This window comes from Neoarius graeffei, chromosome 3, assembly GCF_027579695.1.
Source record: "Neoarius graeffei isolate fNeoGra1 chromosome 3, fNeoGra1.pri, whole genome shotgun sequence".
Taxonomy (NCBI): Eukaryota; Metazoa; Chordata; class Actinopteri; order Siluriformes; family Ariidae; genus Neoarius; species Neoarius graeffei.
This window is the reverse complement of record NC_083571.1, coordinates 86,450,134-86,475,827: the sequence shown is the minus strand read 5'-3', so window position 1 is coordinate 86,475,827 and position 25,694 is coordinate 86,450,134.

Genomic DNA, 25,694 nt, shown 5'->3' with positions numbered 1-25,694 from the left:
AATTACTTGAAACAAATTATTATTATAGTATTAAGACATTTAATTTTAAATCACACTTGGATGACCCATGTGTAGTAATATAAAAAGTATTTTTGTTCATCAAGTAGGAAAGAAAAAATTAAATTAATGATTTGTGGTAATTAAAAACAAGATATTTAAAGAATACTTGGAATATTCAATAATAAAATAAATTGATTTCAAAAGATAGAGCAAAGAAAAACTCAGTCAGCATGAAATAACCTGGAAAATGAATGCGGGTCATTTTTGACCAATGTTGTGCATTAGAAGGGGTGTGCATATGTTTTGCATCAAAAGGTTAAACGGGAACTGAAGTCATTTTTAAACTTGCTTTATTTCTTAATTAATGTTATTCAATTACGTTTTCGGTTTTAGTAACCTTATATCGTGACTCGTATTGGCAACTAACTGCAATTAAATATTATACTTTTTGGCCTATTCGGTTTCTAGCCATGTTGAATTTAGTTCATAAGGTCCACGGCAGGTGTCGCTTACCCGCGCAATCTTCGTGAGACTTGTGCGAGACTTTGAAACGTGAAGTGTCAGTGCCACCGTTTTGAAAACTGTTTTCCAAACGAAATATTGCACAAAAACGAGTTTAAATGACGATTACTGCCTACTTTTTTAAAACTTTTCTGCTTGCTGTCAAAACAAACAAAACTTCCGGCTTGATTACATCAGCATTCGAAAGAGGGCACGCGTGTCTTTTGACAACGTTGGCAGATGTTGGTCACTTTGATTTCCGCTGTACGTTTTACTTCCGTCCTACGATGTCTCGCACAGGTCTCAGCGAATCTCGTTTACGCCCACTGCTTTGACGAATGGACTGATATATTACATAGCATATTTCAAACACTCATAACTTGCTATAGCAGTGACAAAATAGTTATCAGAGATGCATTCCTATATTTAACAAAATGAGATAAATAGAATTTTGATAAAAAATTTGCCTTCAGTTCTCCTTTAAGGCTGTGCTTGAGTATGTGTGACAAAGGCTTCTTGGCTTTTGTCTTCTTGTTACCTTTGAACTTCCCTTTTGTCCTCTGTATATCTTCTGTACATCTTCCCCCTTTTCTCTTCTGTATACCCCGTCTTCTTCTATGCGCACTTAACTTCCTCTAAATGTCTTGGAATTTCATTCCTTAATAACACAGCACCCACTTCAAGAGATTTTTAACCACAAACAGTTAAACAGCTTTTCATTAAGAGGCAGATATATGCGATGAAAAATTAATTACACCACACTGACTGCAGGCCAGAACACAGATTCATCTGCAGTAATCCAAATCGAATAAGTACCCTGTTTGAGCTAAAATGCTCCATTAGTGCATGCAGAATGTCACTTTACACAAAGCAGGAATAAAAAAGGAAAGGAAAGAGAGAGAGGAATGGAAAGGGAAGCACTTTGCTGGTGAATAATGATGAGCTTTAGTTTTCAGAGCACCTGGAACCGTACAACATATGATCGGAGGTGTCCTGCTAGGTTGCTAACATGCCGGTTCAGACTCATTATTCCCTCCCAGACTGACATCCCGCTTAACACACATGTGTAAACTGCCATTCACCAACCTGGCCTGTCAAGCATTCTCCCTGTTGCCCTTTTGATATCATAGACATATTCCAGCTGGCTCATCACTGCCTATCACTATGGGATCATCAGGAGGAACTGATAAGGCCATTTAACCCCCACACTCGTTCTACTTTGTCTTCTTCTACCTTCACTTTTCCTCAATCACATTATTTTTGGCTTCCAAGTGTTCCTCAGGTAGCCTGTACATGTTTTCCGACTAAGTGCATCATGTCCTGATGAATAGATTCCCATGTTTTCCTCAGTTATACATATCTAGCTGACTAAAATATCTTTAATATCTTAATTAAGGGGCGGCACGGTGGTGTAGTGGTTAGCGCTGTCGCCTCACAGCAAGAAGGTCCTGGGTTCGAGCCCCGGGGCCGGCGAGGGCCTTTCTGTGCGGAGTTTGCATGTTCTCCCCGTGTCCGTGTGGGTTTCCTCCGGGTGCTCCGGTTTCCCCCACAGTCCAAAGACATGCAGGTTAGGTTAACTGGTGATTCTAAATTGACCGTAGGTGTGAATGTGAGTGTGAATGGTTGTCTGTGTCTATGTGTCAGCCCTGTGATGACCTGGCGACTTGTCCAGGGTGTACCCCGCCTTTCGCCCGTAGTCAGCTGGGATAGGCTCCAGCTTGCCTGCGACCCTGTAGAAGGATAAAGCGGCTAGAGATAATGACATGAGATGAGATCTTAATTAAGGCACTGCCTACACTGAACCTTAACCTCAGTAACAACAAAAAAAAACCTCTTTTCCCAATTTTACGAATCACTTTACCATGTTTGCTTTTTTAAACTTACAATTACTAAAAAGCCTTTCTTCTGCACCAAGGTCACCGTTTCAAAACTTTATCTTGCACAGCAAACTGTAACTAGACTTTTTGTTGTTCTGACACAACAAAATGCATAAACATTTGCTACCACCAGCAATATGATTTACCTGCAATGTCTGATTTGCAAACGTTTGAATACTTTGATCAAAATGTATTACACTCAAGTTCAAAAAACCAAATGGAGAGTATTTTAAAGGTCATGTTGACAGCAGTTAGACAAGTAATGGTATATTGAACTAAATCAACACCCTAAAGATTGTTATAGAGACATACAAGGGAAAGGCAAAATATCAAAGAGAAAATGGCCACAGTGAATGTTCTGAGTCAGAGAGATACCACCAACACAGTGCACGCAGTGATATCCTCGCACAAATCCTCAAGCAGTACAAATACAAAGCCTAATTTCATTTTCAGATGAGTTCTATAGAAGGAAATAGCTAAGAAAAGGGTCATTCCATGGCAAATCAATAAATATCTGACAAATTTATGCTCGACCATCTCAGATTTCAATGAAATTTGGAGGGCTCAGACATACTATTAAAAGAAGTTAATCCCCAAAATTTGAGCTTCCTATCTCCAACGGTTTCAGAAATACAGGCATTTGAATTTTTTGACTTTTTTGCATTTTGCTCAAAACATACTGTACATATTTCAAAGTGTAATATAATCTTTATTATGCAAGATAGAAACCTAAAATTTTGCACAGAGAGACTCAATGTCTTGTACTCAAGCTTCAACTTAGAATTTCAATGGTCATTGTATATTAGATGGTGATTTTAACAAGGAAATTAAAAAGACAAATTTGCATTTTTTGCATTTTTAATTCATTCTGGAAGCTTGCCTGTGGCAGTAATGCTTAAACTAAGAATGCTATTCAAATCTACACAGAAATATCTACCAATTTCAGTTTTACCAAGTATCCACTATTCCTAGTTTGTCTGTAATAGGGTTTTGAAATTCGCCGATTTCTAAAACATGCCATTTTCAGTAGCAAGAAATCCAATGTGGGATAGCAGTTAGGAACTTGTAAATTTTTTTCAGTAATCCCCAAGACCCATATTTTATATTTCCAAATTTTTGTTCTGTGTCTCTCAAGTATTTTTAAACTACATGGGTTTAAATAATCCATTTTCACCAAATTCGAATTTTTGATATATTTTCATATAACTGATATTTGAGGGTTAATAAATGCTTCAATAAAGCTCAAGTAGGTTAGGAGATATGTTTCTTCCTCAATTTTAAATAAGATTTCAATTCATGCTCAGTATTAATTATTTGTAAATTGATTTTAGTCTAAGACTGTGTAACATTAGCAATCAATGACCAGCTATTGTGTACCAGTCAACAGCCAGCCTTATCAATATCAACACAGCACAATAGGTGACCTTTGATACCAGAACAGGTGGCTCATATCTTATAGTTTTAGAGTCTGTAAACTGCATACTTGTTCAGATAACATTATATTGCTTGGATTATATTAAATACATTGTAATACAGAGCACTGAGAAAATTTACCAATGTTATTAGCTGAATGTGTTTCTTTGCAAGGATTGGATATTTTGAATAGTTGACTAGGGAATTTAATTGTAGTTGCTTTCAATTTGAGATCAGTATAAATGAGTTTGTTCTTAGACATCCAGAAATGGCTGAACTTCCTCCCTGTTCTATAGGAATTGGACTAAAGAAAGATTCTGACTGGCATAAAGTAACATACAACAGAAATTGTAAGTTAAATACACTCTCTCAGTATAGTTTGGAGCAAATTTAATTAATAAAATTTCATTTTAGAACGTAAAGTTTCTTCCACTCGTTGCAGCTTTGCTTTGCCATATGCAGCTTTCTGTTTGTGGCTATACTTGGCAATTTTCAGTGGAGAGCAACCAATTGACACAAGGCTTTTGTCAAGTGATTCAGCTACCTCACCAGTGTATGTTGGATCCACATCTACACACATGCTCTCTTGTTCTGATTCTGTTGAACCTGCTGAATCTGCTTGGCTTAAATGTTCTTTCACTCTCTGTGAACATTTAGAACACAATTTTTGTCCAGGTTTAATATTTTTATTTATCAGTTTTGAAAGTGAGGGCGGCACGGTGGTGTAGTGGTTAGCGCTGTCGCCTCACAGCAAGAAGGTCCTGGGTTCGAGCCCCGGGGCCGGCGAGGGCCTTTCTGTGTGGAGTTTGCATGTTCTCCCCGTGTCCGCGTGGGTTTCCTCCGGGTGCTCCGGTTTCCCCCACAGTCCAAAGACATGCAGGTTAGGTTAACTGGTGACTCTAAATTGACCGTAGGTGTGAATGTGAGTGTGAATGGTTGTCTGTGTCTATGTGTCAGCCCTGTGATGACCTGGTGACTTGTCCAGGGTGTATCCCGCCTTTCGCCCGTAGTCAGCTGGGATAGGCTCCAGCTTGCCTGCGACCCTGTAGAAGGATAAAGCGGCTAGAGATAATGAGATGAGATGAGTTTTGAAAGTGAATCTGCTGTTTCAGGAAGAATTGAACGTAATTCTGTTTTAACTTTTTTCTTGTGCCTTTCATATGGATCACAACAACTTTTCTGTAGCTCTTCATATTTCATCAGAAACAGTTTCTCATGATGCATACATACTGTGTCTGTGCTTGAATGTTCTCAAGTTCAGTTCTCTGTTTAATTAATGAAATTTGCTCCAAACTATACTGAGAGAGTGTATTTAACTTACAATTTCTGTTGTATGTTACTTTATGCCAGTCAGAATCTTTCTTTAGTCCAATTCCTATAGAACAGGGAGGAAGTTCAGCCATTTCTAGATGTCTAAGAACAAACTCATTTATACTGATCTCAAATTGAAAGCAACTACAATTAAATTCCCTAGTCAACTATTCAAAATATCCAATTCTTGCAAAGAAACACATTCAGTCAATAACATTGGTAAATTTTCTCAGTGCTCTGTATTACAATGTATTTAATATAATCCAAGCAATATAATGTTATCTGAACAAGTATGCAGTTTACAGACTCTAAAACAATGGTGAGGTTTACATTAGACCGTATCAGCGGATCATCAGATTAACGTTTTTAAAATGATTAGCGTGCACACAGCAACACCAATACACAATTCGCGTGCACACAGCAACACCAATACACGGATACGCTCGGCTCCGCAGGCATCCTGCGCTCCAAATCACTCCGCCCTGAACAGCGAGTGCCCTCTGGAGGGTGCGCACTCCGGCCCTGCGCAGCTCACAGAGCGCGCGAGTGTAGTGCACGAGCAGTGATTCGGGACTGAGCCGCTGTGTGTGTGATCTCAGTGCATATCACTTACCACTTGCAAGTGGAAGGATGGCAAGCCTAAAGACAATCATAACTACACAATGGGCAGTATTTGCATCAGTATTTGCAGTATTTTCATACTTTTATACTCTTTAATGAAAGGTGATACAAAGCGGAAGTCCGCGCTGTTTTTCAGCAGTCGCGTCACATGACCAACGCCAGCGAATCAGGAAGGTGGATGTCACAGTGACGTTGTCCAATGACGACGCCAGCTAGAGCTCAGCACAGCGTATCCGCGTATCCGCGTATTCGTAGTGTTTACACAGCACCGGACCAGACACGATCTAGACTGAATACGTGGACCCTGGCGGATTCCCGTTTCCCAGCGTTTCCAGGCATTTTAATGTAAACGGACAGTGCATCCGCGAAGAAAACGAGACAGATACGGTCTAATGTAAACTTGGCCTATAAGATATGAGCCACCTGTTCTGGTATCAAAGGTCACCTATTGTGCTGTGTTGATATTGATAAGGCTGGCTGTTGACTGGTACACAATAGCTGGTCATTGATTGCTAATGTTACACAGTCTTAGGCTACGTTCACACTGCAGGCTGAAGTGACTCAAATCCGATCTTTTCACCCATATGTGACCTGTATCCGATCTTTTATTGACAATATGAACGACACAGATCCGATTTTTTCAAATCCGACCCAGGCCATTTGGATATGTGGTCCTAATTCCGATTCCTATCCGCTCTTTTCATATGCGACTTCAGTCTGAACCGCCAGGTCGCATTCATCTGACTTACACGTCATCAACAAGCCACAAACGTCACTATTCTGCGCTGAAGTAGGTGGCGGGTCTCTCAAAAAAGTTACAACAACATGGCGCATAATCACGGACGCAGATAGAGGGTGGGACGAGTCAGATTTAAATTCACCTCGTTCGGTCCCCCCCACTTATAGGGAGGAAAAAACGTCTATGTGTTTTTCTTTGCATAAGGCAAACCTCACGGAAAAATCAAAAGACTAATTACCATTCGGTTTATTGAGGTGCACAGCAGTGTATACATAGTTGCAACAACTCACATAAAACAAAAGAAAGACTGATATTCAGTTGGTTGAGCTGCGCAGACTGCACAGGTTGCGAGCTCGAGCTTGGTTGCTATGGTTACTAACAACAAGTTTGACAGGCATATCGGGGTTGGGGTTGGTTTGCTGGCAGCTTTGTCCCCCCCCCCCCCCCCCCAGTTTTTTGTCCCTCCCAGTTCAAAAAACGTATCTGCGCCCCTGCACATGACATCAATGCGAGGGACGCTTCGGGCTGTGAAGGTTCTGAATCTTCTCAATGGAAGGACGCAGAGGTTAGGCAGCTGATTTCCATTTGGGGGGATACAGCTATTCAAGCTAGATTGGATGGGTCATACCGCAACCGGACGGTTTTACTTCCGTAAACACTGGCCATGCTCACTGCGTGTGACGTCGTATCCTGCAATGCGCATGCGGAACACTTTTAGGTCGCTTTTTGTTCATACTGAGGATCACATACAAGTCGCATATATTTGTTAATGTGAATGACCTCACTAAAAAATCGGATTTCACAAAAAAATCGGAATTGAGCATTAAGCCTTGCAGTGTGAACGTAGCGTTAGATTAAAATCAAGTTACAAATAATTAATACTGAGCATTAATTGAAATTTTATTTAAAATTGAGGAAGAAACATGTCTCCTAACCTACTTGAGCCTTATTGAAGCATTTATTAACCCTCAAATATCAGTTATATGAAAATATATCAAAAATTCGAATTTGGTGAAAATGGATTTTTTTAAACCCCTGTAGTTTAAAAATACTTGAGAGACACAAGACTAAAATTTGGAAATATAAAATATGGGTCTTGGGGATTACTGAAAAAAATTTACAAATTCCTAACTGCTATCCCACACTGGATTTCTTGCTACTGAAAATGGCATGTTTTAGAAATCGGCGAATTTCAAAACCCTATTACAGACAAACTAGGAATAGTGGAGACTTGGTAAAACTGAAATTGGTAGATATTTCTGTGTAGATTTGAATAACATTCTTAGTTTAAGCATTACTGCCACAGGCAAGCTTCCAGAATGAGTTAAAAAATGCAAAAAATGCAAATTTGTCTTTTTAATTTCCTTGTTAAAATCACCATCTAATACACAATGACCACTGAAATTTTAAGTTGAAGCTTGTAGTACAAGACATTGAGTCTCTCTGTGCAAAATTTTAGGTTTCTATCTTGCATAATAAAGATTACTGTATATTGCACTTTGAAATATGTATGTCTCATCTCATTATCTCTAGCCGCTTTATCCTTCTATAGGGTCGCAGGCAAGCTGGAGCCTATCCCAGCTGACTACGGGCGAAAGGCGGGGTACACCCTGGACAAGTCGCCAGGTCATCACAGGGCTGGCACATAGACACAGACAACCATTCACACTCACACCTACGGTCAATTTAGAGTCACCAGTTAACCTAACCTGCATGTCCTTGGACTGTGGGGGAAACCGGAGCACCTGGAGGAAACCCACGCGGACACGGGGAGAACATGCAAACTCCGCACAGAAAGGCCCTCGCCGGCCACGGGGCTCGAACCCGGACCTTCTTGCTGTGAGGCGACAGCGCTAACCACTACACCACCGTGCCGCACGAAATATGTATGTTTTGAGCAAAAAACAAAAAAATTGAAAATTTCAAATGCCTGTATATCTGAAACTATTGGTGATAGGAAGCTCATGTTTTGGGGATTAACTTCTTTTAATAGTATCTCTGAGCCCTCCAAATTTCATTGAAATCTGAGATGGTCGAGCATAACCTCTTGTTGATTTGGCATGGAATGACCCAAAAGCTGAAAACTAGCATTTCACCAGCTTCACTGAAATTATTTACGAGGAATGTGACGATGATACAAATTTATGAAGATTCAAATCAATAAAAAAAAAAAATGTGATGATCATCAGGCTGCATAATCCCTTAATTTTTCCTAGATATAACTGTGTTGTTTCGACAGCCGAGCGCACAATAACATACAATAGCAAAAATGTGACTTCACATTAGGAGGAAGTAACACAGCTCTAATGGCCCAAAAATACACAATAAACAGATCTAAAATGGTAAAGCACTGTTGTGTGATTGACTGTACAAATAGATTTAACAAGAAATCAGAACTCTTTATACAGACTGCTGAAAGCTAAAGCAAAGAGAAGCAAATGAAGGTAGTACAAATGTTCATAAAAGTTTATTAAGAAAAGGCCTATTTGTTATTAATCCTTATTCCATTTTTAATAAAGGGAATATTTTTGTTCATAGGCTATTATATTTTACTCAAACCTTTACAAATGTGAATAATTATTAATATTTTTTTCAATTTATCAAAAGGAATATTTAAGTTGATGAATAGGAAAATAAATGCTACTTCTTTTTGGTAATACAATTCTTTTTTATTGTTTCAAAAATATCATGATAAAATAGAATCAAGTCATGAATTGGGTGAATCATTACATGCCTATTATTTACCTTGGCTTAACCCCCAAAAGAGGATAAGGCTTATGATCACGTTTAAGCACGCCAACAGTCTCGTGTTGGGGTGAGAAGTGTTGTCCATAACTGACATTAGCTTAGCTAACGTCCTCCTCTCCCACACCTCCTCAATGGGTTTCAGAGGGCAGTCCAGGACAGAGCTGGTCCTTTTCACCAACTTGTTAAGCCTTTTCCTGTTTCTCTCTGAGCTTCTACATCCCCAACAGACCACGCCAAAGAAGATAGCAGATACTACCACAGTGTTGTAGAATGTCCTCAACAGTGTCTTGCATACGCCGAAGGACCTCAGTCTCCTCAGCAGGTGGAGACGACTTTGGCCCTTCTTACATAAAGCATCTGTGTTGGTAGTCAAGTCCAGTTTATTGTTAAAGTGCATATCACGGGTAAATTCAGGAGCAAGATCAATGTAATTCTCCTATTTTATATTAAACTTTGGTCAAATATCTGTAACATTCTGCATTCTCTGCAATTTTTTACCTTGCGCAATACCAGAAAAATGCAGTTGAAATCAAGCCATTTGAGGCGAATTGGTCTGCCTCTGAAAAAACTTGGCATTTGGATTTCCTGGCAAACATTGATTTTCGTGACATCATCTGCGGGACGCCACCCTCTGAATCCTACATCAACGACCTGGTGGTTTTCTGCAAATTTCTTCAACGTTATCACGTAATTATTAAAATGGTGAACAGATGTATCGTAGGAGGGTGTAGCAACACCAATCATGATGGGATTAGTACTCATCATTTCCCAAAAGACCAGACAATGAGAGAGAAATGGGAGTGCTTGGTCTACACAGGCTGTGCACTTAAACCGTGCAAAGCTCTCGCAGCATGCTCGCGCTTCCACAGATAACGTCATGAATCTGGCTCCAGACTCTCTTGGGATTTTTCCAGACACATTTTATTTTATTTTTTTCTGCTGTAGATGGATGGCCTTGTGCAAAATTACCCTTTTTGGATGAGTGTGTAAAGGGACATACTTTCATATAAAAAAAAACACGAAATTGGCCCAGAATATGCACTTTAAGGTGAACACCCAGGTATTTATATTCCCTCATGATCTCAATGTCCGAATGTAGGATGTTCACTAGTGTAATCTGTGGTGTGCTCCTATGGAAATCGATCACCAACTCCCTTGTCTTCCTGGCGCTGATGTGGAGATTGTTATTTCCATACCAGTTGGCAAAGTAACAATATTAAGTGTCTTTTGATAAATAAATAAAAAGCACAATTAGAAGGTGTGTCAAAATGTTTATCTGATACTGTATGTATTATTTTTATTGTCTTAAGCCCCGTCTACACGATCATACATTTGTCCATGGACATCGTCATACAAATGTATTATGATGTTCATGGACAAATGTATAATCGTGTGGACGGTTTTCCCAACAAACTTGAACAACGTCATACTTGTATGACGTTGTATGATGTTGTTCAAATTTTTAGAATCGTGTTTCTACTTTCCAACAAATGTTCACAACATCTTACAACATTTTGGGTCATCCACCAATCAGATTGTTAATTCAGGTCATGTGATCTACACTGCCTGTCATGTGACATACAAAATGTATGATCGTGTGGACAGAAATCCACAACATACAAACTTGAACATCATCATACATTTGTATGATAATGTTTTGGACAAATGTATGATCGTGTAGACGGGGCTTTATGATTATTCTGTGATTTATACAAGAAAATTATCTTGGTTTGATTTTCACATCACATCACATTATCTCTAGCCGCTTTATCCTTCTACAGGGTCGCAGGCAAGCTGGAGCCTATCCCAGCTGACTACGGGCGAAAGGCGGGGTACACCCTGGACAAGTCGCCAGGTCATCACAGGGCTGACACATAGACACAGACAACCATTCACACTCACATTCACACCTACGGTCAATTTAGAGTCACCAGTTAACCTAACCTGCATGTCTTTGGACTGTGGGGGAAACCGGAGCACCCGGAGGAAACCCACGCGGACACGGGGAGAACATGCAAACTCCACACAGAAAGGCCCTCGCCGGCCCCGGGGCTCGAACCCAGGACCTTCTTGCTGTGAGGCGACAGCGCTAACCACTACACCACCGTGCCGCCCTGTACTATAAAATGTTATTTATATTTTCCCTATGCTTTGATTTATCCATATGCAGTTGTGGTCAGAAGTTTACATACAGTGACATGAATGCCATGGCAATATTCTGGCTTTCAGTAATTTCTTTGAACTGTTCTTTTTCTGTGGCAGAATGATTGTACAGCAGACATCTTTAATAAAGGGAAAAAAAACACACACTAGAATTTGGTGCACACGTTTTAATTTTCTTTGAGTTTTCTAAAATCAACACAGGGTTTAAATTATATATACAGGGTCAAAAACATACATACAGCACACCTAATATTTGGGTAAAATGTCTCTTCGCAAGATTCACCTTGACCAAACATTTTTGTTTACCATGAACAAGCTTCTGGCAGAATTCTGATTGGATATTTCACGACTCTTCATGGTAGAATTGGTAGAGTTCAATTAATCCCCCCCCCCCCCCCCCCCTCTTGGCATGGACTCAACTTATAAGCATGGTCCATATATTTTCAATAGGGATGAAGTCAGGACTTGTTTTAAGCTTAATATTAGCCTGCTTTATCCTCCACAACCAGCTCTGATGCATCTTTGGGTTCATTATCCTGTTGTAACTCCCAAGTCGTGTTCAAGTTTCTGATGGTTTATGCTGAAGAATTCTGAGGTAGTTCTCCTTCTTCATTATTCCATCCACTTTGTGCAATGAACCAGTTCCACTGGCAGCAAAACAGCCCCAGAGCATGATGATCCTACCACCACCACCAGCTGGTACAGTGTCCCTCTGTACATGGTGGTCATTGTGGCCAAACAAAATCTTTGTCTCATTTGACCATACAGCTATCCTCCAGAAGGCTTTTTCTTTGTTTGTGTGGTCAGCTTCAAACTTTAGTTAAGCTTGAAGGTGTCAATTTTGGAGCAGGGGATTATTTATTGGATAGCAGCCTCTTAGTCCATGGTGATCTGAACTGTAGGTGATCAGCTTCCAGTTCATTGCAGGGCTGTGCCATGGTGGGTCCCAGGTTGTTCCTGACCATCCAAACCAATTTCCTTTCAGCTGAGGGTGACAGTTTGGGTTTTCTTGAAGCAAAGTGGCTTAGCAAAGTGAAAACACCTCACAATAACTTGCATACAATTGTGTGAACTGATCTTGGAATGTGCAGTTGTTTAGAAATGGCTCCAAGAGACATTCCATAGTGGTGTACATCTGCGATCCTCTTTCTCAGATCTGCACTGAGCTCCTTGGACTTTCCCACTGTATTGCATGTTGGTCAATCCAATGAGTGCTGTAAACAAACCCTTTTTATGAAGGCACAGAGAAGCTACCAGCTGTAGTCAATCATGATAACTAACAGGAAGTTAAGAGACCTCGGCCTTGGCAAGATAAAAGACATTTTGGAAGTTTCAGCACCTCTGAATTAATAATCTAAGGGAGCATATGTAATTTTTTGACCCTGTATGTATAATTTTGACTGTGCTGATTTCAGAAAACCCAAAGAAAATTAAAACTTGTGCACCAAATTCTAGTGTTTTTTTAATTAAAGATGTATGCTATACAATCATTCTGCCACAGAAAAAGAACAGTTCAAAGAAATTACTGAAAGCCCAAATATTGCCGTGACATTCATATCCAAGATGATATTCATGTCACCGTATGTAAACTTCTGACCACAACTGTATGACGAGGCCAAAAAGAAAGCATTAATGTGTTTAGTTTGAACACTAAATTAGCTGTTATTTGAATTCCAGCCAATAACCATGTGCTTCAATTTTACTTTTAGGCTACTTCAAGCTTCATTTACAAATACAATCCCCTGAATAATTTATGACAGCTTTTGATCAAAATAAGTGGTCCACTTAAATGTTTACTGACTGCTCCGACAAGTACCCTGAGACGACCGTTATAAGTGAATTTCATGTAATGCATTTTTTCTGTTCTTGTCTTTAAAAAAGCAGATGAATTATTATCCATAGTAACTGCATGTATGCTACAAATGTAGTAAACTATGCCTTTAACCATTTCTTTCTGCTGTGAAAATCTGTTCGAGCAGGCAATGGCAATTATTATACCATATAAAAAAAAAAAATCTCCTTCTCACCCCCGGCGGGGGGGTGGTATCCATGTCATCCTCAAGCTCGGGTCCTCTACCAGAGGCCTGGGAGTTTGAGGGTTCTGCGCAGTATCTTCGATGTTCCTAGTACTGCGCTCTTCTGGACTGAGGCTTCAGATGTTGTTCCTGGGATTTGCTGGAGCCACTCTCCCAGTTTGGGGGTTACTGCCCCAAGTGCCCCCACTACCATGGGGACCACGCAACCCTTGACCTTCCACATCCGTTCCAGCTGCTCTTTCAACCCTTGATACTTCTCAAGTTTCTCATGTTCCTTCTTCCTGATGTTGGCGTCAGCTGGGATCGCCACATCTATCACCACCACCCTCATCTGCTCTTTGTCCACCACCACTATGTCCGGTTGGTTAGCCAGGATCTGTTTGTCAGTCTGGAAGCTGAAGTCCCACAGAACCTTGGCCCTGTTGTTCTCAGCCACCTTCTGTGGTATGCCCCATTGGGACTTGGGTACTTCTATTCCATACTGGTTGCAGATGTTCCTGTATACTATCCCAGCCACTTGGTTGTGCCTTTCCATGTACGCTGATCCAGCTAGCATCTTACACCCTGCTACTCTGTGCTGGACTGTTTCAGGGGCTTCTTTGCACAGTCTGCATCTTGGGTCTGATCTACTCTGGTAGATCCTGGCCTCTATGGCTCTTGTGCTTATGGCCTGTTCTTGTGCTGCCATGATTAGTGCCTCTGTGCTGTCTGTCAGTCCTGCATTATCCAGCCACTGGTAGGATTTCTTGATATCAGCCACTTCCTCTATCTGACGGTGGTACATGCCATGTAGGGGTTTGTCCCTCCAGGTTGTCTGTTCCTCCTCCTCCTCTGCGCTCTCATCAGGGTTCTGCTGCCTGAGACATTCACTTAGCAGTTCATCCTTTGGGGCCATCTTTCTGATGTATTCTCGGATTTTCGATGTTTCATCCTGGACCGTGGTCTTGACGCTCACTAGCCCTCGGCCTCCCTCTTTCCGCTTAGTGTATAGTCTCTGGGTGCTGGACTTGGGGTGGAACCCTCCATGCATGGTGAGGAGCTTTCTAGTCTTAATATCTGTGGCTTCTATCTCCTCCTTTGGCCAGTTTATGATACCAGCGGGGTATCTGATGACTGGTAGTGCGTACATGTTGATGGCTCGGACCTTGTTCTTACCATTCAGCTGACTTTTCAGGACCTGCCTTACTCTCTGGAGGTATTTGGCTGTGGTTGACTTCCTTGTGGCCTCTTCATGGTTTCCATTAGCCTGTGGGATGCCAAGGTACTTGTAGCTGTCTTGGATATCACCTATGTTGCCCTCTGGTAGGTCAATCCCCTCAGTCCGGATCATCTTGCCTCTCTTTGAGACCATCCGGCCACACTTGTGGGTGTATATATATATATATATATATATATATATATATATATATATATATATATATATATAATTTGAGTTCATTATATATGATTAAGTACATGGAATAATTGAATGTGTGTAATTAGTTGGGGGTGTACCATTTCCATTCAAACCTGCTGCACACTAGAAATCCCTGGTTATTTTCAACTGGTAAAGTTGAATCTAATTGAATCTAATCTGACTCATGAATCTGTACAAGTGTACATGTGCATGGTGGAAGACGAAAGAAAAGAAAAAAAAAAGACAGCGATCCAGCTCACCAAGTTGTGCCCCGTTCTTCAGTTTAAATGTAATTTGGACTTGCTTGCCACCTTTTTCTCATGTGCACCTTTCATGAGGTGAGACATGGGGGGGATTTTTGTCTGGGTAGAAATGTGCCTTAATTAGTGATATTTCCCCTCGTTGCACACTTACTGTTCTTTTTTTCACCTTCTTCACCTGAAAGAAGGACAGCAGGATGTGATTCATCTTCTTTCTTCTCATATTTCTTGTCTTAAAGCAGTCGAGTGAAAGATCATGAGTAATTAAATTGAAGAAAATGTAATTCTGGTTATTTCCCAATGAAAATCACATGTAATAATGATGAGCATGTCACAAAGAAGTTAACAGGTTTTGAAAAATTCACGTAAAGGTTACATCAGTGAACATTTCCCATCTTCCTGGCTTTTTTGTGGCTACTGCCTCATAGAGGCTGTAGCCACTATGTCTTCATGTTGTAAGAATGAGTGTAACAATAGTGCACCTCGCACATAAGTGGTCCTATTAAAATGGCCAGTGAGTGTATACAACTCGGTTCACCGTTTGAAATAAATGGAATAGACTAAAGAAATCACTTTCAGACATGTTTATGCCTACTACCAAGGGAAAGTGCGTTCCTATTTTAAAATATACACCAGGTTGTCCCCCTTTCCTCGCCTTCTTCGGCCAGTGGTCCCACGTGTGATATAGATGTGACGCACTTCTAAGTTGTTACAGGAAGTTGTCGAAAAGAGTATTGAGACCACTGAGCTCTAGCGCCGTGCCATTTCCGGGAAATAAGAGTTTCGGTCATGGCAACAGTGTGTGTATGTCAGCCTTGGTTCAGAGGTTTCAGTTTTGAAAAATGTAAGAGGTAAGAGTAGAATAATATAAAGTACAGACACTTGGTATATTTTACTTCTGTGATTTTTAAATTGTTCATTTTTGGATTACACTTCATTTTTGTGGCTACTGCCTCATAGAGTAAATATACAGGGGTGCTTGAAAGTTTGTGAACCCTTTAGAATTTTCTATATTTCTGCATAAATATGAGCTAAAACATCATTAGATTTTCACACAAGTCCTAAAAGTAGATAAAGAGAACCCAGTTAAACAAATGAGACAAAAATATTATACTTGGTCATTTATTTATTGAGGAAAATGATACAATATTACATATCTGTGAGTGGCAGAAGTATGGGAACCTTTGCTTTCAGTATCAGGTGTGACCCCCTTGTGCAGCAATAACTGCAACTAAACGTTTCCAGTAACTGTTGATCAGTCCTGCACACCGGCTTGGAGGAATTTTAGCCCATTCCTCCATACAGAACAGCTTCAACTCTGGGATGTTGGTGGGTTTCCTCACATGAACTGCTCGCTTCAGGTCCTTCCACGACATTTCGATTGGATTAAGGTCAGGACTTTGACATGGCCATTCCAAAACATTAACTTTATTCTTCTTTACCCATTCTTTGGTAGAACGACTTATGTGCTTATGGTCGTTGTCTTGCTGCATGACTCACCTTCTCTTGAGATTCAGTTCATGGACAGATGTCCTGACATTTTCCTTTAGAATTTGCTGGTATAATTCAGAATTCATTGTTCCATCAATGATGGCAAGCTGTCTTGGCCCAGATGCAGCAAAACAGGCCCAAACCACGATAGTACCACCACCATGTTTCACAGATGGGATAAGGTTCTTATGCTGGAATGCAGTGTTTTCCTTTCTCCAAACATAATGCTTCTCATTTAAACCAAAAACTTTTTTGGTCTCATCCATCCACAAAACATTTTTCCAATAGCCTTCTGGCTTGTCCACGTGATCTTTAGCAAACTGCAGATGAGCAGCAATGTTCTTTTTGGAGAGCAGTGGCTTGCTCCATGCAACCCTGCCATGCACACCATTGTCGTTCAGTGTTCTCCTGATGGTGGACTCATGAATATTAGCCAATGTAAGAGAGGTCTTCAGTTGCTTAGAAGTTACCCTGGGGTCCTTTGTGACCTCGCCGACTATTACACGCCTTGCTCTTGGAGTGATCTTTGTTGGTCGACCACTCCTGGGGAGGGTAACAATGGTCTTGAATTTCCTCCATTCATACACAGACTGTCTGACTGTGGATTGGTGGAGTCTAAACTCTTTAGAGATGGTTTTGTAACCTTTTCCAGCCTGAAGAGCATCATCAATGCTTTTTCTGAGGTCCTCAAAAATCTCCTTTGTTCATACCATGATACACTTCCACAAACGTGTGTTGTGAAGATCAGACTTTGATAGATCCCTGTTCTTTAAATAAAACAGGGCACCCACTCACACCTGATTGTCATCCCATTGACTGAAAACACCTGACTCTAAGGCCAAGTTTACATTAGACCGTATCTGTCTCGTTTTCTTCGTGGATGCACTGTCCATTTACATTAAAATGCCTGGAAATGCCGGGAAACGGGAATCCGCCAGGGTCCACGTATTCAATCCAGATCGTGTCTGGTCCGGTGCTGTGTAAACATTGAGAATACGCGGATACGCTGTGCTGAGCTCTAGCTGGCGTCGTCATTGGACAACGTCACTGTCCACCTTCCTGGTTCGCTGGCGTTGGTCATGTGACGCGACTGCTAAAAAACGGCGCGGACTTCCGCCTTGTATCACCTTTCATCAAAGAATATAAAAGTATGAAAATACTGCAAATACTGATGCAAATACTGCCCATTGTGTAGTTATGATTGTCTTTAGGCTTGCCATCCTTCCACTTGCAAGTGGTAAGTGACTTGCGCACAGCGGCTCAGTCCCGAATCACTGCTCGTGCACTTCACTCGCGCGCTCTGTAAGCTGCGCAGGGCCGGAGTGCGCACCCTCCAGAGGGCACTCGCTGTTCAGGGCGGAGTGATTTGGAGCGCAGCCACTGAGGAGGAAGCGATGAGCCGCACTGACACATTTCTCAACTTACGTGCCGAATTAGTCATGTGATTAGCGTATCCGTGTATTGGCGTTGCTGTGTGCACACGAATCGTGTATTGGCGTTGCTGTGTGCACGCTAATCGTTTTTAAAAACGTTAATCCGATGTTCTGCTGATACGGTCTAATGTAAACCCCACCTAATTTCACCTTCAAATTAACTGCTAATCCTTGAGGTTCATATACTTTTACCACTCACAGATATGTAATATTGGATAAGTTTCCTCAATAAATAAATGACCAAGTCTAATAGTTTTGCCTCATTTGTTTAACTGGGTTCTCTTGTATCTACTTTTAGGACTTGTGTGAAAATCTGATGTTTTAGCTCATATTTATGCAGAAATATAGAAAATTCTAAAGGGTTCACAAACTTTCAAGCACTACTGTATATGCTATATTTACTGTATGGACATGGTATCAGAAAATTTTATTTATGGTCACCCTGCTTATAGGGTACCCATTTTTTTTTATTTTTCGGAAGCACACCAGGTTATAGATAACTGGGTGTGTCTGTCCACTGAGCGTCTGTCTAATTTACCATGATAACATTTTGGAATTCACCGTGGGTTTTTGTTTTCAACATGCAAATCTTAATATTAATAGTCAGCCATACATAAGTGAAATTATAAGTCTGTGAATAAGGATTACTGTAGAGGTCAAAACTATTACAGATGCAGTGATGTGATGAAATACAACCAACAAAACAAATGTTTAACAATCAAGACACACCACACAATCAAACCCAAATTAACAACAATTTAGTGAGCTACCTAAAGATGGAGAACACAGTAGGTTTTTGTTAAAATCAACTGTGTTATTTCTGTTAGATTTTAATGAGAATAAATATCATAGATGACAAGATTAAATATTACTTACTCTTACTGATAGAAAATCTCCAATGGTGTGTAAAGTGATAAGGCTCTGGAAAAAAAATTAAGAGACCACTACAATTTTTTTTTATAAAAAAAATCAGCATCTCTGTGTATGGAAACCATTTCATTCCAGTGTCTGTGCTGGAATTCCAACACAAACACACCTTGTTTTACTTAATGAGGTACTGATTAGTTGATCACCTGAATCAAATCTTATTTATCAAGGAAAAGTATAAAAACACTGCTGTGGTCATCACTATCCTCTTGCAATAGGACCTGTTTGGATGGCAAAAACAGTTAAATGTATTTGGAATACAAAAATAAATATTAATCATGCCAAAAGAGTTTAAAAAAAAGTTTTGAGTGAGAAAAAGAAGGGTTCAAGGCTGGCTTTACTGGCAGAAGGATACAGTGAGCATCAGGTTGCTTCCATCTTCAAAATTTCAAAGATGGCAGTTCATAAGAACAAGGTCAAGCAGCAGACATTGGGAACAAAGTTATAGACTGGCAGAGCGTGAAAATGACTCCACTGGCTGGGCTGATTGTCAACTCCTCGAATGTCACTCAACAACTGTAGGATGGCATCAAGTGACCTACAAAAAGAATGGCAAATGGCAGCTAAGTGCAAGGCAAGGATGGTTCAAAACAGGCACCTCTGGGTGGGGTTGAATTCATGCAAAGCTAGAAAAAAAAGCCCTTCATTAATGAGAAGAAAAGAAGACCCAGGCTGAGGTTTGTGAAAGACCATATGGATTTAACCATATAGGACTGGAGTAAAGTCATCTTCTCTGATGAGTCCAGTTTTCAGCTTCCCCCCCATCACCTGGTTGTCTAATGGTTAGATGGAGACCTAGAGAGGCCTATAAGCCACAGTGTCTCACACCCATTGTGAAATTTGTTGGAGGATCAGTGATCTGAGGTGCTTCATCAAGGCTGGAATGGGGCAGATTTTTGTTTGTGAAGAACACATGAAGCAAACCATGTACAAGGTTATCCTGGAAGAAAACTTGCTTCCTTCTGCTCTGACAATGTTCTCTAACTCTGATTATTGGGTTTTCCAGCAGGATAATGCTCCATGCCACACAGCCAGGTCAATCAAGGTGTGAATGGAGGACCACAAGATCAAGACCCTGTCATAGCCAGCCCAATCTCCAGACCTGAACCCTGTTGAAAACCTCTGAAATGTGATCAAGAGGAAGATGGATGGTCACAAGGCATCAAACAAAGCTGAACTGATTGAATTTTTGTGCTAGGGGTGGCATCGTCACCCAAGAGCAACATGAAAGACTGGTGGAGGGCATGCCAAGATGCATGAAAGGTGTGATTAACATCAGGGTTATTCCACCAAATATTGATTTCTGAACTCATCCTAAGCTCAAACATTCGTATTGTGTTGTTTAAAACTGAATATGATCTTGATTTCTATGCATTATTCAAGGCATTTGAAAACACTTGATCTTTTTTGTTATTCTGAACATGTCAGAATGCAGGCACTTACAGATGCATGTGCAGAAGAGAGTGAGGAGCAAACTGGAAATGAAGCCAAATCGCAAGACAGGAAGTGTAGTTGGAAAGCAGGCAAGGGCCAGTCGATCGGCAAACAGGGCAATAGAGGCAAGACAGGCAATGTAAACAAAGAGAGATAGTGAGGGTCTTTGAGACCAAAGAGATTGTGGTCGACTTCAGAAGAGGTCACTCACAGCATCCCCCTCTGACCATCGACAGTGCTGCAGTGGAGAGGGTGAGCAGCACCAAATTTCTAGGGGTGCACATTGCTGAGGACCTCTCCTGGTCCAACAACACTGCATCGCTGGCCAAGAAGGCTCAAACTTGCCTCTACTTCCTCCACAAACTGAGGACTGCACGAGTCCCACCTCCCATCATGTGCTCTTTCTCCAGGGGCACCATTGAGAGTGTCTTTACTGGCTGCATCACTGCGTCGTACAGAGGCTGCAATGCCTCCTGCCAGAAGACCCTGCAACGCATAGTGAACACGGCCAGCAAGATCATTGGTACCCCTCAGCCCTCCCTAACGGACATCTATCACTCCCGTCTCACCCGCAGAGCCATCAGCATCGCTGGTGACACCTCCCACCCTTCACACTCACTCTTCAACCTCCTGCCCTCAGGGAAAAGCCTCCAGGCTTGCTCCACAAGATTACTGAATAGCTTCATCCACCAGGCTGTCAGGATGCTGAACTCTGTCCATTACCTACCCCCTACCCCTGGTCTGTAACACATTCATTCACACAAGAAACTCTATCTCATCCGTTTGCACATCACACTACAATCATTTGCACTACTGCTCATATACACCTCATAAGCTGCTCTTCTAAGCACCTTCTCCATTACAGATATTGTACTGTATTTGCACTACTGCTATTTTGTACATTGATTTCAGAGTGTATTTTTACCTATATATATATATATATATATATATATATACACACACACACACAGTATATATAGTATATAGTATATATAGTATATAGTAGTAGTATATAGTATATATAGTTTTTCTTAATAAAAATTTTTATCTGTTTTTACAAGTAAGGTGAGAGAGAAATGGCATTTCGATTCTCCTATATGTCCTGGATATATAGTGAATTGACAATAAAAAATCTTTGAATCTTGAATTGAATCTCTGAAGGGTCAGAAATACTAGAGTCAGGTAGCGATAGAAAGGCTTGGTCTGGACTGGAAAAACACAGATCAATACTTCACACTGAAGGTGCGTGTGTAAGAGGCTTCAGTAGCATGGCTGATTAGTTTGTGAATGAACGACAGCTGATTTCAATAAGCCAGTGACAGGGGGCACTGTGCTTTCTAGGAGTTGTAGTTCTGAGTGTCCATGTTTGTAGTCTGGCTCCTGCTGTTGTTCTCAACGGCTTTACTGACAGATCAGTTGTCATTGTCTCTACGTGACAATATTTTAATGTGAAATTTGGGGGAAATGTTGTCAAGTAGTTTAGGGAATAAAACAAAAATGTTCATGTTCCTCCAACACATAACTATAAATAGTAAAACCAGAGAAACTGATTATTTTGCAGTGGTCTCCCCCCCAGAGCTGTATGTTCTCAACCAGTCTGAGAATGTGGCATTTGCTGCTCACAAGTTGCTACTGTCAAGCAAGACCCACCCCTGGGGGCAGGACATATCCATTTAACTGGATGAACAAATGAGTAGTACAGGATGACTCATCAAAAAAAGTCAACATTATAAACTTCCTCCATGTTTGTTTTTCTTCTCCGTGCTCTTGCGGAAGGCGGTCGCATTCTCTGTCTCTCCCTTCCCTTATCTTTCCTGCTTCTGCTGTCTCGTCTGTCTAGTGTCTATACTTTTGAGAGACTCTCTCCACACTGCTCTCCAAACTAAAAACCATGGAATTGATAAACTGGTCTCTTCACGCAATTGACACAATCTTCTCGACGAGAAGCCTGGGTTCGGGGGAACCAGCCTGTCCTGCCAGAACGTTCGCAGCTGGCTACACGATGGATGCATGGGAGCGGTGGCGGGTCGTGTGCCTGGCGGTTCTTTCTGTGGAGGACATTGAAGACATCTACCTATTCGGAACCATGATTACAGGACTTTTGCTGATTGGATTAGGCATTGCCCTGTTTTATCGAGGAAATCAGAAAACGGTGACAGCTGTTCAAAGCCCCATAAAGCTGCCCGACATGATTGAAGCGGTGGGCAGAGCTGTCAGCACTCAGACTGTGGCTATTCAGAACTTGAACCGCAACATGGATAACATCATGGAGAAGCTTTTGGCTTTGCAAAGGAAAATGGATTCAAGAGGCCAGTATGGACAATCAGAGTAGTTGTGTAAAGGAATGCGTCTGCTCTATCCAAACAAGCCCAATCTTATCTGCTTTCGGCTCCCTTAGACAGCACTGGCCTTGGCCAAGGCCGTTGCTGGGAAAACAATTCCCCCCAGAGGTCACTGCTGTTAGACTGTCTTGTATTCCTCCCCCCTCTTCCCGTGGTTGCTGCTTCACCCTCAGTGTGACAAGCGGGTGCGTGACCAGCGCCATCATAGCTGCAGGAGCGGACGGCTGCTTGCTTGCGCTGGGTTACCTCTACCTCCTCCCCTCCCCCCTTTACCCCCACCCCTGATCGCCCCCCTCCCCCTTCCCCCCCTCAAGTCCCGAGTTTTCATGTTGTAAAGTGTACTTGTATTATTTTGTGCTTATGTGCTGAGGTTTTTATGTTCCCACACTGTACTCCTCACAGGAGCATAGTGTAGGGGTTGCTTTTTTTCTCCTCCCCTCTCCTCATGTTACTCTGTATTTTTTCTTTTCATCCCTGTCTTCCTGTCCTGTTACTCCCCCTTGTGTGTATGTAAGGACAGGTTGATGGTCAATTTCACTGATACTTGTGACTAGTGATAATAAAGGGTTCATTCATTCATTCATTAAATGAGAATATCTCCAAAACTATTTTAGATATACAGTCTTCTATATTGTTGTCTATAACACTGGTACAAAAACCATCTGTGTTCTAAACAACCTCCCGCAGAACACTGGATTGAATTTCTCCTACGTTTCTCTTAAATGCTGAACCTGCTATAGTATTACACTATTTTTCATAATATTAGACCTGGGTTTTCTCTAGAGCTAAGGCAACTGATGAGGAATGACATTATTAATTATTCAGAATATGTAAACATCTTCTGAATAATTGCACAATGCAATCTAAGAAAGAATGAAAAAGCTAGGGCACTTCATTCACAGGGAGCTCCCTGAAGGGTTGCTACCGAATCGGTTGCTTTCCACACCATTTCACCATGGTCCAGGCCCCAAGCAAGAGGCAGAGACTCCAAAGTCACATCTGCACATCACTGTCACAGTGCATCTTTTCTGCTTTCCTAAACTCACTAAATAATAGAGACATTCACAACCACTTTCTGCCAGTCACTCACAAAAAAGACATCTGGAGGAAAAAAAAAAAGAAACCTACCCCAGGGGCCCTAACTGATCATTTGGAGTTTCTGCAGGAATGATAAAGACGTGCTAATCACTCAATATGGTGGTGCTTCTGCATCACACTGAAAGCTGATGTCATGGTACACTGAGCTCAATTTGGATTAAGAAGATTAGTAAATGATATCAAATTGACCCCATGAAAAAGACCACCAAGTGATTTTTAAATGTGCTTTTCTTGGATAGGAAAATCTGCAATCACGCTAAACTTGTTGCAAATCCCTTGACATAAGCTGTCACGGGAGGCCTGGAGTTCATGCTGGGCTAGGTATAAGCAATTTTCCAACTCAGAGAAAACAAGACTATGGGACATTTCTTATTCTCTGCAGGGGGAAAAAAAAGGATTTAGAGTAATAAATAGATGTGCGAAACTCCTGCCCTCTCAAGACAACTGCCAATGCCTCCTAATCTGAATTCAATAACACATGGTTAAATATTTTATAGAGCGCAAAGTGTGGATAATTGGTGAGCTGAAATGACATTTTATCACTCCTAGTTGTGGATTGTTTAACCTTTGCCTCAGAGCAAGCTGCTAATCAGTAGAGGGGCTGCTTTTGATTGGGATCAATCAGGCGACTCGTTCAGAGACTTTTAGGTTCGTTTTCAATTTCCACGCTCGCACTGACAATGAGCCTCTTACATATTCGACTGGGTTTAGGAGAGAGAGAGAGAGAGAAAGAGAGAAAAGCAGGGAGTGAGAGTGAGGGTGATGGGTTGGGAATGTACGAGGGTGGAGGCCACGCAGACTTTTATTTGAAGACATTCAATATCTGTGCACATTAAGCAATTTGGAACTGCACAATAAACTCAAAATTAACTGACTAACACTTTCATCAAAAGAGTTTGATCAAAAGCAGTTTATGAAAATTGAATATTGCTGATTGTTTGGATACAGCTAAATTGCTAATTGCTCAATTTTGGCGTGTTTGTGCATGAATACAGTCTTTCCCTCTCTTCCTATAGTCCAATAAAATGGTGCACTGGAGGTCCTTGTTTTTTCAAGGCCATGAGGTCCGCAAGACCATATTTAAATTTCAGGGTTCGAAAGGGCGCTCTGTTGAATGTGCTGGGTTGGTGAAGCCCCCACTGATCCAGATTAAACAGTGATCTCCTACCCGATATCCCTTATGATTTTGGCTAGGATCAATCACAGCAAATGTGATAGTTAATATTAGAGAGCAGCATGGCTAATGCAACAACATTAAAGCCAATGATAAAAAAAAGGAGATATGTAAACGCTTGTTAAACTGTCTCTTGTCATTCATCGTTGTAACTCATGTGGAACAAAAAATGTAAAACAGAAGATTAAACAGAGCACTATCAATTATGCAATTCCATCCAGACATTCATTATCTATACTGCTTATCCATCAGGGCCAAGGGGGAAGCTGGAGCCAATCCCAACTGACTTCAGCCGAGAGGCAGGGTTCACCCTGGGCACGTCGCCATCTATCGCAGGACTAACACAGATCGGAACAACCATTCACACTCATACCTATGGGCAATTTTGAGGAGCCAGTTGACTCAATCTTCATGTCTTTGGACTGTGGGAGGAAACAAGAACACCCAGAGGAGCTTTGAACCAAAACCTTCTTGCTATGAGCCCGTGAGTCTATAATCGTTTGACCTGGAGTGCTACCATATCATAATATGTGAAGACGTTTTCAGGAGACAAAACATGCCGTGATATTTAGGTCATAAACAACATCAGTACAAAAGGACTAGCAGCAATACAGAAAATGTATTATTTTTATTATTAAATGCATTTTTTTTTAACTAGAGCTGCATCAGGCTGTATTTAAAGTTGGAGATTTATAGTATGTTGGCACTTTAAGTTCAAAACTTACAGCTT